Raw genomic sequence first — 12,189 nt, forward strand, 5'->3', positions numbered from 1 at the left:
ACTAAGCAGTAGGCCTTTTTCACAAATAACTGGCCACTAAGCCATTGACCAATCAACCTCTTGTTGCCACTCAGAGCTGCATCTGAACATAGAATCCCTCAGCTCCTGTTATCTTCAACCACTTCAATTACTGCTTGCTCAAACAGCTATTTGCAATTTTTCCAGTATTTGATTTCAAACCATGCACCAATCCTTTAAAACATTGGCTCTTGGACAGTTTTTTCTCAAAAGACACGCTCCTTATGCTTTGAAGTATTCCAGGTGCAAAATGGTGCAATGTGTGTCATTAAAAGTTACAATTCCCTGATCAGCTGGCAGAAACCATTATTAGCATAGAGTTTGGTGAAACTGGTGCTGTGTGCTGGCTTCACCAAACTTCCAGCAGCTCATGCCATAGGATGAATTTCTCAATATTTTCTCCCTACAGCCTTTTCAGTTTCACAAGATTCACTCAAACCCTTATTGAGCCATTGGTTTTGGATCTGGTGCCATATCAGAGTATGACCTATTTTAGCTTGGGTACTGGTGACATCATTCCTTTGTGATACATTCCCTCAATATCTCAGCTTTCACTTTTCACCAAAAGTGGCCTTTTCAGAATGTCACTAGGCAAGTTAGCTTGGCATCTTACTTTTCCATGTGATTATGGTATGCTATCTTTAGCTTTTGTAGGCCACCAAACAATGTTGGGAATCCAGTGTTTATCTTGACTGTCAACTTCACCAACTTTGCAAATAAATCAGAGGTATGTGCAAGCTTTCTTGATCAATAAAGGATATCCTTGACTTTGAATTAAATGTAAAACCTCAGACATTGCTCCGTCTTTAGTCTTGCAGGCAATTTCGGCCTCTTACCTTTCATTGGATACATCCTGGCCCTTAGATTGGGTTAGGGTTAAGGTTAATTTTAAGGTTAGTCAAATGATAGATATCACAAGAGCGTCATGATTTTACCATATCTGAGATGACACCTGCCCCTGTGTCAAACTTTAAGCTCATTTGATGCCATTTTACTTTTCTGCCAGCATTCAAAAAATTCCCTTTTACAGGGAGTTCTTGAATAATGTGCGTTCCGGCAGCACAATTTGGCTGTAATGTTGCTGAAGAATTAGGGAGTGGTATTTTCGAGAAGGCCTACCTTTGTTCACAATAGCGGCATGGTGGGCGGCACGGTGGCACAGTGGTTAGCACTGCTGCCTCACAGCGCCAGAGACCCGGGTTCAATTCCCGCCTCAGGCGACTGACTGTGTGGAGTTTGCACGTTCTCCCCGTGTCTGCGTGGGTTTCCTCCGGGTGCTCCGGTTTCCTCCCACCATCCAAAAAAAATGTGCAGGGTCAGGTGAATTGGCCATATTAAAATTGCCCGTAGTGTTAAGTAAGGGGTAAATTGTAGGGGTATGGGTGGGTTTCGCTTCGGCGGGTCGGTGTGGACTTGTTGGGCCGAAGGGCCTGTTTCCACACTGTAATCTAATCTAATCTAATCTAATAGCGTGATTCCAGCGGGGAACAGTTCATGTGCTTTGTTCTGCACATGCACCGATGTCAGCTGCTGGCAGAGCAGCTTTCTGTGAGAGGTACTGTACAGAGACCTGCTTTCTTACATTTTTTTAAATATACTGTGTTAAATTTACTTTTGCTTCATTAATAAATGTGATTTCAACCTTCATTCAGGCTGTGTTATAATTGACGTTAGACTTTCGGGTGATTTTTGAGAAATCGTGAGTGACATTTGTTGCTGGCCTGCCCCAACCCCACTTTTCACATAGGCCCCATTATTTCTATTCAGCAATTTTCTATTAAGCGAGCTTTCGTTGGAACACAAGTACGGCGTTATAGGAGAACTACCTGCACTTCTTTTATTTCACTCAGGAATGTTTTTACATTGCTGCCTGGCTTTTCAAACTCTTTGTGACATCGCTAATGCCAACGTGTTTTGCTCAGTTTTGAGGTTAAAACCGTTTTTAGTGTGACAGAATGTTTCAAAATGGCCTGTCTTTCCACAAGAGTGAAACTCCCCATTTTTGGTGGGACAATCTTCATGATGAAGGATTTATGCCTGAAATGTCGACTCTCCTGTTCCTTAGATACTGCCTGACCTGCTGTGCTTTTCCAGAGTCACATTTTTCAACTCTGACTCTCCAGCATCTGCAGACCTCACTTTCTCTCAATCTTCATGCTGAAGCAGCCTTCTCCCCCCACAGCAAGGATACTACCTGATGTCCTTTCTTCACAATTTCCTGGCATCAGCTTTGTGCCCTGCAGATTTACTGTATTTTCCATAAAACCCATTTATTACCTCAAGTAAAGACTCCTCATTTGATTTGATTTGATTTATTGTTGTCATATATACCTAAGTACAGTGAGCAGTACAGGCTTATCATATCATACACGGACATACAGATCATGTGGTGTGTAGACAGAGAGAGGAATACATGGTTACGGCTGCACAGGAAGTGCACAAGAGCAAGGTCAACATTAGATTTGAAATTAGAGAGGTCCATTTACCAGTCTAATAACAGCAGGGGAGAAACTGTTCTTGAACAAGTTGGTGCTTGTGTTCAAGCTTCTGTATCTTTACTTTAGTTCATGTTGTTAATTGTTTTGCTTTTGCTAAAGTCTGGTCTTCCTCATACTGTAATTCATCTGACAGAGTTACTTCTAAAAGTCCAATTCCAATCCAACCTTTAATTATGTCACCTCTTTAACTCTTGTATTTGCAGACACCTGCTGAGCAATAACAGTTATTGATAAGTGAGTCATTATTTTCCACAGGCTTTTGCTTCAGTTTGATAAAATCTACTCTCTCTATGATTAATTCTTGCTGAATACTGAGGTACACTCCAAAAGCTACAATAACCTCATTGTCATTGGTAGTTTCTTCATTTAATTGCTAAAATATTGTCCAGATTATTGTTAAATGTATAGAGTGGGAATTGGCCAGGTCCTTATTTTAATTGGTCACTAAGCTTGAAGTGTTTCTGTATCTAGTGAATCATTTGCACCAGTTCTGCCATATTGTGGCAAACTGTATGTCTTCCATGTGCCCAAAAGATTCTAATAACAGAGTGATCTGTTCCACGTATTACAGATGAATGGGGAGGTGTGAATGATTCCTTTCTGTGTCCCAATGTTAAACTGGTCACAATACAGCTTGAACCAAAACAAGGGAAGTGACAGAGCCCAAGATATACACACCAACCTTCTACAGCAATAACTATAGTATTTGAAACAAGGCAGCTGGTTGCCTCAAGTAACAAACATAGAGCTACAAACAAAAAAAGCTTAAGTAAAGGTATGAAAATTATTAACATAAGTTTTAAAATGTTCAAATGTATACCACTACCCTCATGCGAACTTAACTTCTCTCACAGACAATGTCAATAATATAAATTCTGGAACTGGGGTAAAAATACTATTAATAAGCGTACATTACTTTATCCATATGTCCAGCCTATAGCATTTTCCTTTCTCATTGCTGCTTCAATCCCAACTCTTGGTACAATCAACTACTCCAACATTATTTTCTGAGCTTCAAAGCTCGACTCCTCATGACCTCTGTCAATCTTCCCTCTCACAACTATTCTCAAGTATTTAAAAGCCAGGTTCAGCATAATCTAATCATCACTTTTATCCTCACTCTCCAATCCTTTTTTTAAAAAAAAGACAAGAAACTTGGTTTTGAATCAAGATTCTATGAACAGGCCTGGTACATTGGAACTTTTGTCTTTGGTCATTAGATCTGTGACTAGACTTTAAGCAATAAAAATTTAAGATGAAGGGATACAGTAGAATTCTCTATGTGGACCCTCATTTCTGCATCATGAAAGATGGCAGGAATGATAAAGAAACATTTTATGCCTGGGTCATATTTTCAAAAAAATCAAAATGAATGACAGAGTGTCAATATTATCTTATGTCTGGGTCAGATGTACAATTATTCAGACACTGTTGTAACAAAATTATATATATCATACATGCAGTGAGCAGAAACCATGAAATTAGATTAGAAATGCTTATTTTAATAGCCTGGTCGCAAACAGATGTATAATATTTCAATGACTGAAATGGATATAGAACAATCTAATACAACCAGTATGACCAAAATTTTATGCCCATGCACATATAAATGGTATGAAGTAGTTGAATTCCATGTTGAACAATGTAACAATGTTCATCCTGAGGAATTAAAATAATTTTCATAGCTTTGCGTCCCACATTATAGGAAAGTTTTGAATACATTGGAGATAAGGAGAAACTGCATCAGGATTTACCAGAGTGGTTCCAGGAATGAGAAACTTCAGCTAATTGAAGAGGTTGGAACTGTTCTTCTTGGAGAGAAGGTGGCTGAGAGAAAACCTGACTGAGGTTTTCAACATCCTGAATGGGCTGGACCGAGTCAATCAAGAGAAGCTGTTTGTACAAACAAAGCAAAGGTGAAGCAACAAACAATGGGTACTTAGCAAGTGGAATGCACTGACCAGAAATGTGGTGGAGGCATGTTCTATTGGATGCATCCAGCATTCTCACTTTATATGAGATGTATATGAAAATGCCAGGTGCAGGTTAAAGCTCAGATTGGAACCTTTGGTTCCACTGTCCAAATTCAGAATTTGGAGACACAGAATGGAAATTTCTGGCTAGTCCCAGGATCCCACAGGTGGGACTGAAAATTCAAACTGCTGTTGTTCATGACTAATTCCAAAGGTAGAGAGAAACCGCACACTGGGCAGCCATCAACCATCAGCAGGCAGAGATTGATCATTCCCAAACTGCACTGATGGCCAGGTGATATAGCTGGTGATGGTGGCACCATGGAAAGGGAGGGTTGCCAGCACTCTCTGAATGTAGCTCATGTCCTATTATTAGCGGCTGCCCTGTTTGGGAACAATGCCTTTCCTACAGCCACCACCCATTGTGGAACTACTGCCCCACATGAGTTTACCACCCTGCAGCATGGGCATTGGTGCACGAAGTGCAAGGGTTTTCTCCTCTAGGTGGCCAGGAGTGCACCACAAATACACTATAAAGACAGTAAGAGCAGATGGACCTCATGTTTAATGCCAGCACTCCAGGTCAAAGCGCATGGATTGAGCGGAGAAATAAATTGTTTTGTCTCACACATGTTTGTAATTCTACTTGTGTGCAAAATGGCTTGGTACGGCAACTGCTCTGCCCAGGTCTGTACGAAACCGCAGAGAGTTGTGTATACTGTCCGGACCATCATGGAAGCCAACCTCCCATCCATGGACTCCATCTGCACTTGCCTTTGCCATGGTAAGGCTGCCAAGAAGGCAAAGATCCCTCCCACCCCGGTAATACTCTCTTCAAACCTCTTCCATCAGACAGAAGATACAGAAGCTTGAACACACGTGTCAACAGGTTCAAGAACAGCTTCTTCCCAGCTGTTATTAGACTGCTGAATGGACCTGTCTAACTTCAAATCGAATGATGATCTTTCCTTTGTGCACCTCCTGTACAGCCGTAACCTTGTTTGCCTTGCTTTGTCTAAGCACCCTATGATCTATATGTCCTTGTATGTTATGATTTACTTTCAAAACAAAACTTTTTTCACTGTACTCAGGTACATGTGACAACAATAATTCACATCAAATCAAATCAAAGGCCTGTGAAAAGCCTTATTTTTAAAAGGCCCATCAAAAGACATATTTTTACAATTGTTCAAATCACAGCATGGCCTTCATTCGCCTTCCACGTTGCACTGTGTTTACAGATACAGTTCTCTCCTTTATGCAAGACAAAGTAACAACTAATCAGCGACAGCAGCACCTAAATGATGGGGGACAGACACAACTCCACATTCTCACTGTCAGGAGGAAAGACAGGAAGATTGAAGCAACTGACTGAAGCAAGGAGGTCCATAGCAAATGACGGGGCGTTCTGTTCTAATCCACTTTCTCACATCCGAATTCCTCCACATCCTACAATCTTTTCTGAGTAACAGAGAATGTTCCTCAACATGGAACTCTGAAAATGAAGAGTCATTGTTGTCCAATCTCACACTGTCAACAAGCGTCTCAGATACTACCACCGCATGCACTCTCGAGGATGGCTTGGGGGCAGGATCTGCATGTGGTGGTCATTGGGACTAAGTGTCCAGAAGCCAGGGCAGGCAGAAGAAAAGCATAGGAGCCTACATGCCCCCCCCCCCACCCCCAAAGGGTGGGCTCACCTGCTGCAGAGGATTCAGGTGAGGACTTGGATGAGTCGGTATACAGGTAAAGGCTGATGAATGTGCACAATGAAATGTTTTTGTCGCAAAAGCAGTCCTGCCAAAAAGCTCACTGGCACTGCCAGGGAGCTTGGAGATGTTGAGCACCAACTTGGCACAGGGTTTTGTGAAGCTGTTTCATTCCAGTGTGGAAGTGATGGCCAACTCAATGACAGCTTTTGGCAGCCATGTCTAAAGGCCAATATTTCAGCATCTATTGGAGATTCATACCAAGGCTTTGAAATCTCAACTTGTTGCCATGGAGACTTAGACTGTTCACTTCATGGCCATGGATAGCAATGCTGTAAAGGATGTTCAGAGTCTCACAGCAGTCTAACAATCTGTCTTCCAGCAGATTACTCAGATTCCTGAGGTGCCACCTTAGGACAGGCATGAAACATGAGCTGCTATCCTGTCAGCACTGGTACTGTCTAGTGACCCTGCTGTTGTCCGTGAACGTGCCAATCGGAGCTGTTGCTGCCCTTGGCAAGGTGATGCCAACTGAAGCTGGTGTCTTCAAGGTCTGGAGCCAGTCAACAGCAGCCACCAGATCATGTGCCGCCGTCCCCCAGGAATGTTATCAGGCTTCCAACAACAAAACTGTAGCCTGAGAGATGTCACTGTGTAAGTCAAGTAAGGGCATCTGCTAGATAGACACTGTGGAATGCATAAGACAATTTGATACAGGCACAGACTTACACTATTCAAAGCAAAGATACCATAAAAGGGAGGAAGGAGAGAGTGTTTTGGGAAAGCGACCACGTGGCAAGACCAGAGTCTGAGGAATTGCAAAACTGAGGGGTAACTTTTTCACGCAGAGGGTGGTGCATGTACAGAACAAGTTGCCAGAGAAAGTGGTGTAGGTGGGTGTAATTATAATATTTAAAGAGCATCTGGATGGGTATATGAATAGGAGGGCTTTAGAAGGATTTGGGCCAACTGCTGGCAAATGGGACTAGATTAGGTTGGGATATCTGGTCAGCATGGACGAATTGGACTAAAGGGTTTGTTTCTGTGCTGTACATCTCAATGACTTTCTGATTGCTGGAAAAAATTAACAGCATCGGCAGAGAGAAAGTAGAGTTAATGTTTCAAATCCAGTGACCCTTCATCAGAATGCAGATTTGTTGAGTTTCTCCAGTAATATCTGTTTTTGTTCAGGTTGATGTTGGTTGGGTAGACATAAATATTCTCAAAACATGGCTTACAAAGCTAAGATTTTACTAATATCAGCACCACATACAGTTGAGCTGGATTCCCAGTCAGAACTGGACAGTATTCCATTGCAAAATTCAGTGATAAACTAAAGCCAATAGTATTCAGGAGGCTATAGGCACTTTCCTGATGTTCTCCCTTTATGTGTATCAAAGCCAAAAGGATGAAGTATTAGTTAGTGGTCAGCTAAAAGATTTGCTTGCTGTTCTTTACTCTCAATGTCAAAATCTTTAATAACAGAGCATTGGATATTTGGCCACAACTTGCATTTGATGAGATATTTCCAATAGAACATCTGTTTCTGCACCACAGCAGTCCAGTTGGCAGAAAAATCTGCTCTCTGTACCAAAACCCTACTCAGCATTCCATCACACAGACCTTTCATGTTGTTAGCTGCCATTTTACTCTGATTCCCAATCTCAGAAATCACAAATGACCTGGTTCCTCAGTTTAGCATTTTAATATTATGCACATTATTTCTCTGATTTATTTTATTTGCTTGCAACCATTTTATTATTTCATCGAGTGTTGCAATTGAGTGGTAAACTGGTACAATTAATACATTTTTTGTTTCTGACTGTAACTTCTATACCTTTGATCTTTGCAACAGAATTTCCAACACAAATAATTATTCAATACTTTTGTTATTGTCTATGTTACTGATATCTAAACAGAATACTTTGAAAGTCTACTTTTTCCCAAAAGTATTACTAAGTTTGGATTTTGTTTGAAACACTGGTGTGGGGAAATCAGTCAGCTCTTTTTTTATTGCTTTATCTAACTCCCTTAACAGCATTGCCAAATTCCATGAGTATTTTAAGCTGCAGAATGTTATGACTATGGAGTTGATTTACTTTTGTGTTTTGTGCTGCCTTCCTCTTCTTTTTCTGGTGCCAAATATGTTTATTTACAGTTAGCTTGAAGTCTTTTTCAAGAAATTTCTTTGCTGATTGTTCACTTTAGCTCTGTTTGCTGGTTTAATAGCTGTTTCTTCTGCCTCCTTACAAATTCATTATGGTCCAATTGCTCAGAAATCAAGAATTGTTTCCGTAAACATTATTCATTTTTGTCATTTTACAAAAGCTGTCATTCCAAATTCAATGTAACAAATTCTAATTTTTTTTATGATGACATGCTTTCTTCTGCATTTCCTATTCTGTTTGTTGTGGGAATAAAAACTGCTCGGAATAGATCGTTTCTTGCAGAGAATGGGCAGAGACTTGGACCAGTTTACATTTATAGAAGATGGAAGAGAAATCTGGCCATCATTTGAGGGTGCTGGGAAGAGAGACCATGCTAAAGCATTCAATTGTTATAAAAATGTGTCGTTTGAATGCATCTTAAGTTCACTGCGGACAAATCTTCTGCTGAATTACATTGTATCAAATCTCATATTTACCATTATGTAAACTTTTAACAGTTCCCTGTTTACATTACTATAAATATTTTAATCAACTGTTTCAGAGATGTAATTGCACACTTCTGGTGGTGGTAAGACTTAAACCTGGGCCTCTTGGCTCAGAGATAGGAGCACTACCACTGTGCCACAAGAATCCCTTTAATCTAATATATCGCGAAGTTAAAATTTTAATTTATTATTCAATTAAATCAAGAGATTTATTATTTAATCAGTTCGAAGGGATAAATTAAAATTAGCTCAAGAAGAGGATGATGGTTCTGAAGTTTATCATAGCCAAATCAGAAGTAGGAATTTAGGGTATGATAAAACAAAGACATTTGTACGCTAAATGCTAATTGCCTACAAATTAATCATATCAAGCTAAATTAAACACTGAATTTAATGACTACCATGATGTCCACAGGCTAGAGAGTTGGTGGTAACTCCACTGTGCAACTTGCAGAAGACCTGAAGGGAATAACGCCTAATCAGACCTGCCTGTCAACAGATCTCCCAGGCCTTTGGAGCTCATGATAAGAGTTTCAGGTGATTTGCAGGACTGATGGATTCTCAGTCCCCAGCAGCACCACTAGGGGCAGTGTCGACTACTGGCACTGCAGAAGACCTGGACAAGGATCCAACCAAGGAGAAGATGGTGAGTGGGGCACTTTTGTTGGAGCCAGTCTGGCAGACCCTGGTGAGGAATGGGAAGGAGAGGACATTGGTGTAAAGAGGAGGGCATTCATCCCGCTGTGTACAGAAACAGAAGAGGTGCCCTTTCTCCCATGAAGCAACCTCTGTACCCCTAGCAGCCTGCTCAGGTGACATGGGACCCCAACTTTGTTGCTGCAGATTGAGGAGGAGGTGGAGTCATTAAATTCTGCCCTAAATATCTAATTATAATCTTTATTTCAAGCAACCGTATTACACCTAGAACTAAGCTAGGTTAATGCTAATGCTACCAATAGCTAAGCACAAAGTACAAGTAACCTCAGGACAGTAATTTATGGGCGCTTGAGTCCTGTTTGCCCCATATAAGAGCATAAGACATAGAAGTGAGGATGTGAGCATCTGGGAGGTAGGACAAAATGGCTGAAGGAGCTGCACAAAATGGCTTCTGCATTGTTAAACTGCACTGAACCAGACAGAAACAAGAAACTGCAGACTGATGTAGATTCGATAAATTGCAGAAGTAACAGTTTAACCTTAACACAAAGCAGGGACAAAGACGATTCTAAGAACAGGTTGTTTATAAGAAATCGTGATAGGCTGAGACAGTATGCACGAAGGCTTTACGCTATTTTATTGGTTATTACCAAGCAATCATGCTCCATGCCTGACTATGAACAATGTATGTAAACCATACGCAAACTCTGTAAGGGGTTGGATACATTTGGTGGTCTAGGAGTACTCATACTTCTGGGCTAATCAAAGTCTACCGACCTAGCGCTATCAAAGAATAAACAATTTCTTGTGTGATTGACAAAGAGTCATTTATAGGTGTGTTTATTGACTAATCGTGGAACCAAGAACCCCCAGAGGTTCAGATCTTCAGAAGCAGAATTAGGCCATTTGGCCCATTGAATCATGATCTTGGTTGAGCTGATAATCCTCAACTTCATTTTCCAAACCAAAGCACATCCAGTCCCTGGTTTAAGATACTCTGCTCAGAACTTTAGAGCTGGAATGTGATTTAAAAACAACTGACAAGTAGAAGATGGTGAAAACTTTTGAATAGTTTGCTCTAGATTGTCGTTACTCCTCAGGGAAAATACTGGCACAAGAAAGGGAGAATGTGACAGTTTGTCAGCGGGGAAAGGCAGCTACAGGAAGGTGGAGAAAGAGATTCCACAGACAATGATCTTGTTCAGTTAGCACAAAATGTATTTTATTACTGGTGTGGGTAAAGTTTGCATCTACAAGTCAACACTGGAATGCTAACCACAGCTTTGGGTGGGGGTGGGGGGGCAAGAGAGGGAGTGCAGAATTGAAGGGTTTTAGGGAGATTTGATAAATAGAGAGACAGCAACCTTAGCAGTCAAAACTCAGCCTGCCTGCTGGTAAAGTAAAGAGAGCAAGTGAAGGAGATCTTGGAATGGGGATGAGGACATCCAATCCTTCAGCTTCCGACAGGAACCAAGACATGAACACAGAGAAGGCTGCTTTGGTTTTATGTTTTGTTGGATACATTTCTGCTGGACTCTATTGATTTGTTTTTCCCATTGCGGCTTGGTGAGTGACTTTTTACAGAAAAGTTGCTCCAGTTCCAATCTCATCCCCTTAAAATTTGTCTCTTTTCCATTTACAACTTCTATTACCATCAATTAATATTAATTTTGATTAATCACTAAGGAAATATCAGAAATTGGGAACTAAATTTAAAATTCAGAGACTCAACAGGTTGAAATGTTGGGATTCCTGCCAAAACTACATGTACATTGGGTGCTGGGTGCTGGGTGTATACATCTTTGAGATTCCTATGGTTTTCCTAGGCTGTGGCTACTCTATGTCCATATAACATCCAATACCTTTTCATCCTAAAGTAAAGCTCTCGTACTCTCTTCTATACTATTATTTACACTTAGATATGTACATGGTACTAAATGCAGCTCGCACTCCTAATCAGTTACAAGCTTCTGTCTGGATTTTGATGGTCTTCTCTGTTCTGAATTTATGTTCATTTTATCATAAGGTACATCATTACCTTTAACACATTCATGTCCCATTATTTTACACAAGGCATATGGTTAGGGAACAAATAAAAGTCAAAAAACAAATTACAGAATGCCAGTAATGATTCAAAATATAACATGGAATCTGGAAGCAATAATCCATGGTGAGTGAGCAGCTGTGGTTAGAAACATAGCCACATAATGAAGAAACTGTCAATTAAATATTATAGATAATAACATAACTGGAAAGGAGAGGGGAGAAGGATGCTTGATGATGCAGTGTGTTAATTAGAGACATCCTAATGGCAATGGATAAAAAGGAATACAATTGGAAATTAGAAAGAAAACCCATATGAATTACAATAATTGATATGAGGTTATCAATCATAATAATAGGAGGATGCAACTACCCACATAATATTAAAGGAACTGGGTAGCGGAAGAGGTATAAGCAAAAATGTTAAATGAGTCAAGGATATGGAATAATAAACTTGAGCATTTTTAACTATCCTCATACAAACTAATAGGCAGGGACTATCAAAACAGCTGTGGGACTGAGTTTTACAATTTGTGAAGGACTCCCTTAAAGGACAAAACATAAAATGGACAATAAGAGAAGCTTCATTGTTGATCCAGTTGTTATGGACCAAACCAAACTCCCCTCAAAATATATGG

The sequence above is a fragment of the Chiloscyllium plagiosum genome, unplaced genomic scaffold (assembly GCF_037043375.1).
Source record: "Chiloscyllium plagiosum isolate Xiang-an unplaced genomic scaffold, Cpla_swu_hap1 HiC_scaffold_19, whole genome shotgun sequence".
In the NCBI taxonomy this organism is placed as follows: domain Eukaryota; kingdom Metazoa; phylum Chordata; class Chondrichthyes; order Orectolobiformes; family Hemiscylliidae; genus Chiloscyllium; species Chiloscyllium plagiosum.